At 46.5% G+C, this 12,796-nt stretch overlaps 1 pseudogene; it reads left to right on the top strand.

Annotated features, from left to right (window-relative positions):
- Positions 1-462: 462 nt before the first annotated feature.
- Positions 463-12,036, top strand: LOC133357287 (transmembrane protein 126A-like; annotated as a pseudogene).
- The last annotated feature ends 760 nt before the right edge of the window (positions 12,037-12,796 follow it).

Raw genomic sequence — 12,796 nt, 5'->3', positions numbered from 1 at the left:
CCCACCACCAACCCCACCACCCCAACCATCACCCCCCCACCACCCCCACCACCCCAACCACCACCCCCCCACCACCCCCACCACCACCACCCCACCCCCCACCACCCCCCTCACCACCCCCCTCACCACCACCCCCCCCCACCACCACCCCCCACCACCACCCCCACCACCACCCCCCACCACCCCCACCACCACCCCACCACCACCCCCCCACCACCCCCACCACCACCACCCCCACCACCACCACCACCCCCCTCACCATCACCCCCACCCCCACAACCTCCACCCCCCTCCTACCAACTCCACCCCCCACCACCCCCCCACCACCACCACCCCCCAACCACCAATACCACCCCCACCACCACCCCCCCCAATCACTCCCACCTACACTACCCCCCCCACTCCCCCACCACTCCCACCACCCGCCCGCCCCTGACGTGACGTCACCCGCAACGTCAGCCAATCGGTGCAGCCGCGCTCGACGGGTGACGTCACCGACAAGATGGCTGCGCCCAGGGGGTAAAAACAAACACGCGCACACTCACACACACGTGCGTGTGTTCTTGCTGTGTTCTTGCTGTTACCCAAACAGCTTCTATTTGGCAAGAATAGAGAGAGAGGAGTAAGGGGGGGGGGGGGCTAAACGGAGATGTGGACCAGCGTGGTCAAGATCGGCCTCTGTTGAGGAGGAGGAGACTCGTGAAGGACGCTGCCTAGAGCTGTTGGAGGCAGTTGCCCTCCAAGCAACAGCGGAGGGCGGAGGAGCGACGCTCACAGTAACGAGCGGATGAAGTTCAAGTTCATAACAATCGGATAAAGTTCAAGTCCATAGTGTAGATGCTTGCCCCGAGCTCTCATACTCTAATGGTGCATTGTCTTTGAGTTGTGCGCCTTTTGGCGTCATCTGGTCCAACACCATGTGAGACTAGGCTCTAAGGAAAGCTGTCTCGGGTGTGGACCAATCAACTTCAAGGACAGTGCATACATTGTCAGAGTTGTGTTTTTGTTTGTATTATGACTGCAGGTATTGTGGTCTATGCAAACATGACTCCTTGTAAAAAGGTGTCAGTTTTGTTGCCAGATAGAAGGGTAAAAAAACAATTATCATTTCATTTATTAGGTATAGCCGTGTGAGCCATTCGGCTCTTGAATCGGGTGCACCTGCAACAAACAAAAAAACTTGATCAAGAAAACATCTTAACATGAACAAGAAAACATCTTAATATGCAACCTGTTGGCACAGTAGAGGGCACAGCTGGGTGCATCTGCCGGTCATCTGAGTAGGTCAACGCACGGAAACCACCCGGGTCTGTCCCCTGATCTCCTTGGCAGCAAGCGAGAGCCTTCGACATTCTAGATTTGAAGTTTTCGTGACTGCAAAAATCCATACTCTTTGGCGGTTTTATTCGGTAAAGTCACGTAGGTAAAAAATAATAAAATAAATGGAGCCTCAAAGTGCACCTAGCCTGGCACAGGCACCGTTGTGACGTCGCCACCACTTAGTGACGAATTTCGGATTTTTTTTTTGTCGTCTTCGTATTTTGGCTGCGCAGATTTAGTGCCATGTGGTGAATTTATAAAAGCATTGACGCCAAGTGTATTTTATTTAATTTGTAATGTAATCTAGATAATTATAGCGTTGTAGTCGGCCGTTGTAAACGCGGTTACCCAGTTAACATGGTTACCGAAGCACACGCCAAGGTTGTTGGCATGTTGGCTGGGTAAAGTGAGAAGGTTAAACGGAAGTGGGACGAATGATTTACAATGTAGGCTGCGCGTAACGCTGTACAGAGGAATTGAGTTTTCAGCTCCATACGGCGTTACAGCCGTTTCAATACGGGCAAACAAAAATATATTGTGTCTATTTCTTTGTGTTTCTCCCTCGTGATGGGACTTGGTAGGATGAAGGTTGACATAAGGTCCGAATTTGTAGTAATATAATAAGGTTGGCACTGATAAGGGGTTGACAGGTATGGCACAAGTCTTCGGTTAATAGCCACTTTGAAGCAAAGGCCACTTTGCTTTAAGTGAGGCATCTGGAAACGGCCAACAAAAGAAAGCAGAATAATAGGGCTTTTCCCCTTTTTTATGGCAACAAAACTCAAACCTTTTTACAAGGAATTATGTGTGTATTAACCACAATACTTGTGGCCAAAATGCAAACAAAAAACACCAATAACACTGGTCAACAAAAAAAAATTCTGGCCTGGACTTTTGCAACTGTTTTAGACTAATTTCAGGGTGCTGATTCCAAATCTGATCTCAGATTTGCTCTATCACATCATTTTTATGCTATCGGCATACCCCATTTTCATTGATTTTACCCGAAATTAACTCTGTCGCTTATGATTGCAAGTTGTTGCGAGTCAGTGACTGCTTTAGTGATAAAATATGGTGCTGTATTTTTATGATAGTGTGTTTATAATATCATTTTATGGAGATATCCACATTTATTTAATATTTTTCTTCTGCAGTTTTCATTGAAAATGCAATATTTGATATCTCAAAAACCTGATGTGATGCCAGATTTGGAATCAGCACCCCAAAATTACCTTAAAACCGTTGGAATACCTTATGCCAGAAAAAGTGTGTTGACCAGTGTAATATATGCATTGTCCTTGAAACTGATTGGTCCACACCAGAGACATCTTTCTTTTGAGCCTCGTCTCAATTGGTGCTAGACCAGAGGACGCCAAAAGGTGTACAGCTCAAAGACAAGGCCACTATCAAAGTAATGAGGGCTCGGGGTCAGCATCTACATCATTAGACCTCCTTTGTCAGTGTAGTAGGTTCAAAGAGACTTGGACGACGTAGTCGGAGGCACACTTATTTATTAACCGTTCCACTCTATACAGGCCAAGGTATACAACACTCGAAGGGGTATCGGCCCCTTCACCTGTCTAACAGGGAGATCTCACAATCTCTATTCCGGCTAGTCTACTCCCAGGTCCTCCACTACAGAGCTAGGGGAGGCGAGCTGACCCAGCTCTGGCCAAGCTGGGATCACAGCACCCTTAGTCACCAGACCGGCTCTTACAAGAGCATCGGCTCTGGGCTCTCGGGGCCACGCCACTGGCTTGCCCTGGTCGGTCCTGAGAAGGACAGCGATCCAGGGGAGTCCCAGGGCCTATCTAGCCGGTCTTCCTTCTTCACTGGTTAAAGCTAAACACTGAACCCCGAGCCCACCGGCTCACCGCCTTATATAGCAACTCCCCCCTCGAGGGGTGGGGCCGTGGGGGATCACAGCGCCGTCACAGCCCCCCAGGCTAAACGATGCGGACGTGGATGTAAGCATCCTTCCGCGTGCGGGCATAACCACCCCCCTTGTGTGTTTGTTCGCCCTCCCGTAACACCTCTACACCAATACCAGGGCGTGACTTATCGAAGATAAACGCAACTGTGCTGTGCCTCTTAACTAATTGCACGTGCGTATGTGTACAGGCTCTCGTGACAATCCACTGCTGGATGAAAGGCCCTTGGCAACACCGTGTGGATCGTGGGGATTCTTTGACCGTACTTCTCCACGCCGGTCAGTGCGCGTTGGTGTAGCGCATCGCGGAACACACACGTGGGGACCCATTCAGTCCATTACTGTTCAACAAATATTCTGTATCCTGATTTGAAGCTTTCGTGACTGCAGGAATCCATACACAAGCATCCCACCTGATGACGGACGCTTGTGTTGCGCCCGAAACGTCGTGATTTATTTTATTTTATACCTACGTGACTTTACCGAAAGAACCAAATGGTATAAATATTCTGTATCTCGGTGAATTGTGGTTTTGTCTTGTTGTTTACAGGCACTGCCGTTTGTTCTTAGAGTTTTCTCGTTTTAGCATTATTTTATGTTAATACCCAAGACAGTAAACACATAAATTGGGTCGTGCGGGATTTAACGATTCCATTTGTTATTTGCTGCACCAGACGCTATTCCCACTGTGGTGATGAGGCACAACCATGCTGTGATCATTCTTGCAGTGTGCAATTAGTAGCCGCCATTAATTTTGCATGATTTCGTTTTTTTACAACCCGCCCCTCTCTTTTCAGTCTTCCGCTGTTAAGAAGTCTTCCCCGTGGGAGTTGTTTGACCATACTTCCCCTCGCTGGTAAGTGCGATTTCGTGAAGGGTGGGGGCGGGGGAGGTAGATGGGACCAGGACCGAATCGTAGCAAGCACTCGCCACTGATGTTAGCCGTTGCCCGGCGTGCTAAACACTGCACCACCACTCCACCAGCTGGAAATTTGAACGGGAAACAATATTATATCTTCTTGGTTCTGTCGGTAAAGTCACGTAGAAGGGAAATAATAAAATAATAAAAATAAAACATAATAAAATAATTCTCACGATGTTTCGGCCACAACGCAAGCAGCTGTCCTCAGGTGAAACCAGGTCTGTCGAGGCGACAGCGTCTGAATGAAAAAAGTATTATACTAATATTATACTCATTGGTTCTGTCGGTAAAGTCATGTATGTCGAAATAAAATAACATTTAAATGAATCACAAATCAAATACAATTTTAATAGATCACGAAGTTTCTAACGCAACACAAGCGCTCATAATCAGGTGGAAATGGGGCAAACCACACAGCGAGGGAACACACAGAGAGACATCACACACAGAGCACTCGGAGAACGTCAAACTGCACGGAGGCAAACAACAACAAGAAGATGGGAGACGAGAACTCAACAAACCTTAGAAACATCACGTGATGCAAACCAGTCCGCCAACAACACAGACACTAACCTGGTTGACCACGTACACCATTTTAGTCACGTAGAAGGGAAGTAATAAAATAATAATAAGAAAACATAATAAAATAATTATTATTTAAGACTTTAATTAATTACTAATTGCTTTATTTTATTACTTCCCTTCTACGTGACTTTACCGAAAGAACCAAGAAGATGAATCCCTGCAGTCACGAAAGCTTGAAATCGAAATTTCACGTACAACATTGTTTATGAGTTCGGCTCGGTGCTATGATGCGCACCTTTAATATGACAACTTTGTGGTAGGGTTGCTGGATCAAGTAGAGATGGAGCGTGCGTAAGACACTCACCTGCATCTGTGGATATTATTACCAGTCATGCGTGAATTTTCTCTCGACCACCCCTACACCAGGGGCGGTTTCTTCATTAGGACGATTGGGCGACGCACCACCAATGTCATTCAACCACAGAGTCACGCTAGCCGTCACTGTGCCTCTGGATATAGTCCAATCAGCGTCATGTCACGTTCTGTGGAGTACCGCCTCTTTTTGGGCGATTTCACTCCGGCTGAGAATCGCCCAGAGTGGTCCCATAGACTTACATTCAAAGATGTTTTTTTTTCGAACGGGGGGCGCTGCAATGCATTCTCTATGGCTTCCGGGAGGGCTTGCACTAACGTGCTTACGTCATCATACGTAAGCACGTTGCATCCAACAATATTATTTGTCGCCACCTAGTGGAATCTTTAATAAAAGAAACTTGAATGGATTGTATTAATAGTGAGTATAGAAACAAACAAGATGTATTGTAAGAGTCACTTTATTTTTCATTAATATTAAAGAAGTGAAGTTGCCTTTACATGCTTAAGCTGTTAATTTATCCTTTGCATGGGTGGACCTTATCCTTATCAATCATCCAGACATTTGCCCCCCCTGAGAGATTTTGCAGGAGCCGCCACTGCCCTACACCATGCGGGTGTTGGAGGTTATTGAGCCTCACTTCACCACGCTGGTCTGTGCGGTTTGACACAGAAGTTGATTTTGTTTGCACTGCCCTCTACTGCCCACCACGTAGCCTCAAAGCCCACCTATGACAACCTGTTGTGCGTGATGGACGTCCACCCATGCACTGTACAGGCTCGAACCTGCTGAGCTTCTTTGATTTGACAAGATTGAGCACGCTCCGGGTGATTTTTGTTCTTTCGCAAGAATATTCCTCCGTGGTCGCTTAACCGAATAACCTCCCGGTAAATAGTTGTGACTCAACAAAACAACAACAAAAAGGCTCAGTCCCTTTTACACGCACCTTTACATCATCCGCACCTAGTTAACACAACAAAGGCTCATTCCTAACAGCGTGCTCCAGCCGCGCCGAACCTCACAAAAATAATATTCAGGGCCTACCTTAGCTCCTACCACCCTCAACCAGTATACATACAAATACTGTTTTCTTGGAATTTCTCTCACTTGATACAGCTATCGTGCTGTGACGGTTCCACCTGAAGACGGAAGCTTGTGTTGCCTCCGAAACGTCGTGATTTTTATTTTATTATTATTTTATTAATTTTTATTTTTTACCTACGTGACTTTACCGAAAAAAAACCTAAGAATATGAATACTTGCAGTCACGAAAGCTTCAAATCTAGAATCAAGAGACGCTGTCCAGGATAAACTCATCATCATATTCACAAGCATGTAGCCTTTCCAAGGACGGGTTTATTGCAGTAAATCTGAAATATTCAAGCGAAAAGCAGAAAGTTAAGTCATATTCAGTGCATCCATTAGTGTGCAATTTGTAAGGCCGGTAACATTTAATTTCACGGTTATTATATCCCTTCACCATTGGAACCTCATTTGCCAGTAAAAAATATGATAATTGTTTTTTTACCCTTCTATCTGGCAACAAAACTGACACCTTTTTTTACAAGGAGTCATGTTTGCGTAGACCACAATACCTGCAGTCGTAATGCAAACAAATAACATAACTCTGATAATATATGCACAAAAGGCGTCATCTGGTCCAACACCATGTGAGACTAGGCTCTAAGGAAAGCTGTCTCGGGTGTGGACCAATCAACTTCAAGGACAGTGAATATATTATCAGAGTTATGTTTTTTGTTTGCATTATGGCTACAGGTATTGTGGTCTATGCAAACATGACTCCTTGTAAAAAAAGGTGTCAGTTTTGTTGCCAGATAGAAGGGTAAAAAAACAATTATATTATATCCCTTGTTCATCATGACGTTCTTTTTCCTTCTATGGCTTTTTAATGAGGGTTATAAGTTCTCGATGAGGATGGAGGAGGGGCCTCCCACCCCCCACCCCCCCGCGGAGTGACGTCACCCGCTCGTGATTATTAACGATAGCGTTACGGAGTTAGTGTGACATCAGGGTTCTGGATTTTATATCTATTAAGATGACGATTATTGTGATCAGTACCATGGTTATTCTTTGGTTCTTTCGGTAAAGTCACGTATAAAGATAAAATAATCAATTAAATTAAATACTAGCATACGACGTTTCGATTGCAACGCAAGCAATCATCATCAGGTATAAATGAAAAAGAAACACAAATCTAGTATACTTAGAAATGTAATGTAATACAACAGAGAGTCGGATAACATAACAGTCAACACCCTGCCTGGTTGATTACGTTCTTCCTGAGAATGCTACATTTGAGAGAGAGATAAAACACAGAACCAGAGACATATAGACAGACATATAAGCAGACAGATATCTGTGATGTCTGTCTATATGTCTCTGGTTCTGTGTTTAATCTCTCTCTCAAATGTAGCATTCTCAGGAAGAACGTAATCAACCAGGTAGGGTGTTGACTGTTATGTTATCCGACTCTCTGTTGTATTACATTACATTTCTAAGTATACTAGATTTGTGTTTCTATTTAATTTATACCTGATGATGATTGCTTGTGTTGCAATCGAAACGTCGTATGCTAGTATTTAATTTAATTTATTATTTTATCTTTATACGTCACTTTACCGAAAGAACCAAAGAATAATTCCTGCAGTCACGAAAGCTCCAAATTAAGTTAGTACCATGGTTGACAAGCCCCCTCCCCCCTGGTGCACGAAATGCCATTTGGGAGCCCTTCCTCTGTTCACCTTCCGTACCCCCCTATTTGTATCCCTTGAGCCTGGGCCCTCCCTCCAGTCCGTGGACGCTGGTGCAGTTGCACCGCCTGCACAAATCCGTTGGCTGTGCCGCTGGGTCTCACGTGGGTGTCCGTTGCCGTGCCGTACAGATCGGAGCAAATGGATCGTGCCAGGGCCTTCCATCCAGATGGATCGGACGCTCAGGATTCTGTGTGGCTCATGTTTTACGGCGAGCGTGAACGAAGGAAAATAAACAAGCTGCCCGCTGACGAGAGGTACGATTTCACATTTTCTGGCATGAAATTAAAAGCCGGCCGTGCGCAGAAATAAATGCAGTAATCTATGTTAAAACATGACCAATAAAAGAGCAGATTTGTCAAACTCACTTCCTTGTCTTTAGCCACAACACGACATCACGTGACATCTGTGTGTGTTAACAAAGTGAAGTCAAATTCTTTCTCGTCATCCAGGCTTTGAGCTCGTACAACTTCCAATTGTGATTCGAGTCCTCTTGTCATTGTGGCACCTGGCCAGGCACAGCGAGGCAAATCGGCGTTACTTTACAATTGTGTGTCACATTTTTTAGATGTTACAGTCTGCATTACATCTGACTTGAGAATAAAATAAAACCAATGTTTAGTTTAACCTCCAAAGGTATTCGGGTGATCCGGCAGCGCCCCCGAGCCTCCTTCCTTTCACCTTCACGTCAAACCTGTCCAAGTGCTTCGGCAGAGCCGTAACGGTCACCGATATCTTGTCACAGGGGCCAATTTCTGCTCGGACCGCCGGCCATGGGCTTCAACGCCGCCTTCATGGGCCTCATCGCCAACAGCTACTGGCGGCGGCTGCTGCGCGTCAAGCGAGCGGCGTTTGCGAGCAGTTTCCCCCTGTCCTTCCTGCCCTTCCTGACGACCACCGTCGCGTACACCAGCCTGGTGTCAGCGCCCATCCTCCGAGGTGTCGTTTCGTGCGCACACTCGCGGCACGTGCCTCACCGGATTCCTCCAGGATGAGATGTTACGATTCCGATGTAATCGATGCTTAGATTCGACCGTTAAAGGTCACTTCTTACGCTCGCGACGCGCGCGTAGAATTGTGCTCGTGAAAATAAATTTACACTACACATATTTGGACCATCTTATTTGACAGGCACTATTCTTTAGTTACCGTACAGTTTACTGATAGACAGCCAGTTTTGTTTTATCATGTTTAGCTTCTTTTTTAAATCCTTTATATTTTAAGTTCGCTTGCTTGCTTGCGTGCTTGCGTGCTTGCGTGCTTGCGTGCTTGCTTGCTTGCTTACGATCGTGCAAATCTTTCGGTCGTTTTTTAACCCACTTCCCGTGATCCAATCGAGCTGACATTTTCCACACAGACTCGTTGTGCGTGACAATTAATTTTCGTGAAAATTTTTTTCCAAAATTTTACACTGTTTAATGCTGGCAGATAATCATCTGACCCATAGGTGGCAGCCATCTCAAGCCAGAGGATTTAGAGTGAAAAACTTTGTTTTTACGGGTTAATTTTTTCACACACTGGTTTCCTGCTTTAAGTTTGACCCACCCAGCAACATAGCAGGAGGATGTTTCTTCCTGACCTGCTTTTTTGCTTTTACCATCTACATAACAAAGGCTCAGTCCCATTAGCAGCAGCCGCACCTTAACAACTCTGGCACCTCCCAGCTCAACCAGTCTACACAACAAAGGCTCATTCCTAACAGCAGCCTCAGCCGCACCAACCTCACCATAATAATAAAAAAACTTCGATCCAGGGGCCTACCTTGGCTCCTCCCACCTCAACCAGTATATATACAAGGTCGGGTCTCTTGGAATTTCTCTTTACTTGATACAGCTATCGTGCTGTGACGGTTCCACCTGAAGACGGAAGCTTGTGTTGCCTCCGAAACGTCGTGATTTTTATTTTTTTATTTTACTCTTATTAATTTTAATTTTTACCTACGTGACTTTACCGAAAAAAACCTAAGAGTATGAATCCTTGCAGTCACGAAAGCTTCAAATCTAAAATAAATGAGCTTTAAACGTAAGAATGGCACGAGTTCCAGGTGTACCGATTACGACGACTTTGACCGTTTGCTCGTTCGCGCCGTGGATCTTGCGTGGATGGTGCCGTGCAGCCATACGTAGAACTTATTTCGCACCGCACGCAGCCAACCGTGTTAACCCGGCGGTGCCGTGCCATGCCGTGCCGTCAGGTGAGACTTCCTCCACGAGCGCGGCGGTGGCGAGGGGCGCCCTCGTTGGCTTCGTGGTGTCCTGGAGTCTTCCCCGTGCTGCTGACCATCCCTCCCAACTACCGGCTCGCAGTGCAGTAAGTGAAGCCAAAAGGCACCAAAGGGGACACACGCAGCTTTGTCCACGTGCAGCAGAGGTCGCAATCGGGTACCCGATACCCGTACCCTACCCGATACCTGGCTACCCGTACCCGGCCGGGTATGGGTACCAGTTTGCGACCCTGGTGCGGCCGGGTATGGGTAGGCCGTGAGTCACTGGTGAGTCACCGTTTGTCACTCATTTCCCAACGTCTTGTCTATTCTCACAATTCAAGCTCCTAGAATCAACCCATCCGCGCCTGCAACATGGCTTCATCTCAGAGGTCGCAATCGGGTACCCGTACCCTACCCGATACCCGGCCGGGTACGGGTAGCCGGGTATCGGGTAGGGTACAGGTACGGGTACCCGTTTGCGACCCTGGTGCGGCCGGGTACGGGTCAGGAATCAAAACCCGTTTGCGACCTCTGACGTGCAGCCCTTTTTGGTCAGGCCGCGAAGTTTGTAACAGTGATGTCACGCAAGACAATGATGTCATGCTGTAATGCAATGACGTAATACCTACGTCATTTGACTTCCCGTAACACCGTGCTTACCCGTGCAAACTCACATTTCTCGGCCACGGTTCGTAAAATGGTATACAAATAACAAACCACACACACACACTTGCGTAAAGAAAATTTTACGTATCACAGGGAAACTACCCACTTTTATTCAGCGCATCAAATTTGATTACTTCTGGGGTCAAAATAATTTATTTTCCACTTTTGATTGCAAAGAAAAGTGTGTGCATTGAAAAACTAAATTTTTTTTTTTTACCAAATTTACTCGCGTTGTTTTGTTGTCAACTTGTTCACCTCGCCACTGCCGGACACCTGTGAAAAATGTACCCGTAAAAACTAAGTTTTTCACTGTAAATCCTTTATATGCGTGCCATCGGTTTGATTTTATTATTCATTTCTGTTTTTCTTGAGTAAGAGTTTCATTTTTATCACATTGGTATTTTAAATTAAATATGAAAAAAAAAATTCCTAAAAGGTGGAAAATTTTGGAAACATTTTTTCACGAAAATAAATTGTCACGCACAACGAGTCTGTGTGCAAAATGTCAGCTCGATTGGATCACGGGAAGTGGGTTAAAAAACGACCAAAAGATTTGCACGGCCGTAAGCGCGCAAGCAAGCAAGCAAGTGAACTTAATATAAAGGATTTAAAAAATTAACCCGTAAAAACAAAGTTTTTCACTGTAAATCCTTTATATGCGTGGCTTCGGTTTTATTTTATTATTCATTTCTGTTTTTCTTGAGTAAGAGTTTCATTTTTATCACATTGGTATTTTAAATTAAATATGAAAAAAAAATTCCTAAAAAGTGAAAAATGTTGGAAAAAATGTTTCACGAAAATAAATTGTCACGCACAACGAGTCTGTGTGCAAAATGTCAGCTCGATTGGATTACGGGAAGTGGGTTAAAAAACGACCGGAAGATTTGCACGGTCGTAAGCGCGCAAGCAAGCAAGCAAGTGAACTTAATATAAAGGATTTAAAAAGAGCCTCGCGGCTCGTCGGATTTTACCCAGGATAAATACAAAAAAAACCCTTCCAATCCCGATTCGTTCTCGCCCTCCCGGCGGCGGCAGGCACCGAACAATCGAGCTTCCGCCTCAAGGCCGGCAGCTGTCGTTCCTGTGGCGGGTCTCCAAGGCCGTGCGCGGGCCCCACCTCTCCTTCGCACTCTTCCAAGCGGCGTGCTGCAGCTTCATGGCGTACACGCAGGCCCGCACCGCACGCCTGCACGTGCCGGACGACTTCCCGTGACGTCACGTGGCGTGGCCCCATCTCCCAAACGTACATGTTCGGTTCGTTGTTGTTGTTGTGAAAGCACCGAAGCCTGGAAGGGGATCTTTCGGCACTTGGCCGTGTATAGGTGGGGCTGGGTGGAGAGGGGGCGGGTAGGGAGGGGCTGGGTGGGGAGGGTGGGGCTGGGTGGGGAGGGTGGGGAGGGGCTGGTCACCCCGTGGTGCCCTTATAAAACTCAATGTTTAACCTACTCACGTCGGCTTGTGCCCGCCCTCACAGTCGGCCATATTTGCGGAATACACCACGCCGCCGTTGACCCTGGTCATTGACCGAGCAACCCAACGTTCCTACCAGCTCCCTCCCGCAGGGATGTGTTTCACCGCAGAGAACTGTAGCGACACTACCGCACTCGAGAATTGCTGGGCGCCAAACTGTGCCATGCGCCCTCCCAGCATGGCCGTGTGGAAGGCTCGGGACGTCTTCCGACCTGAAAACGTACCGATAAAGTTTTTTTTACATCGGAACGGCAAAGGGTTAACCTTTCTTAGCACTCGGTTTGAAGGTTTTAATTTACGTTACCTCTCCGATCCTTGTCACAGCAAATAACGCTGTGGTGAACTAGCCAAATCTGCTGTTGACGTCAAACTTGTAACAGCAACAAATGATCTCCAGCCTGCTTCCAGTGGCAAGTGTCACCTATGTTATGAACTTCTTTCACACCGTAGGTAGCCAACGGTGCTAATGAGAGGTCATGCATTACACCATTGCTTTACAAGGATGCCAGATCGCCAGTGGGATATCGTTGTACATGCCCAACACACTGGCGACAGCTTGCAAAACTCCGTGTCGTTGACCCGAAAAATTACGAGCCGTGAAATCAACAAAATC

Source organism: Lethenteron reissneri, chromosome 57 (assembly GCF_015708825.2).
Source record: "Lethenteron reissneri isolate LAM-NWPU_2019-01 chromosome 57, ASM1570882v1, whole genome shotgun sequence".
Taxonomy (NCBI): Eukaryota; Metazoa; Chordata; class Hyperoartia; order Petromyzontiformes; family Petromyzontidae; genus Lethenteron; species Lethenteron reissneri.
This window is presented reverse-complemented; position numbering and strand designations above follow the sequence as displayed.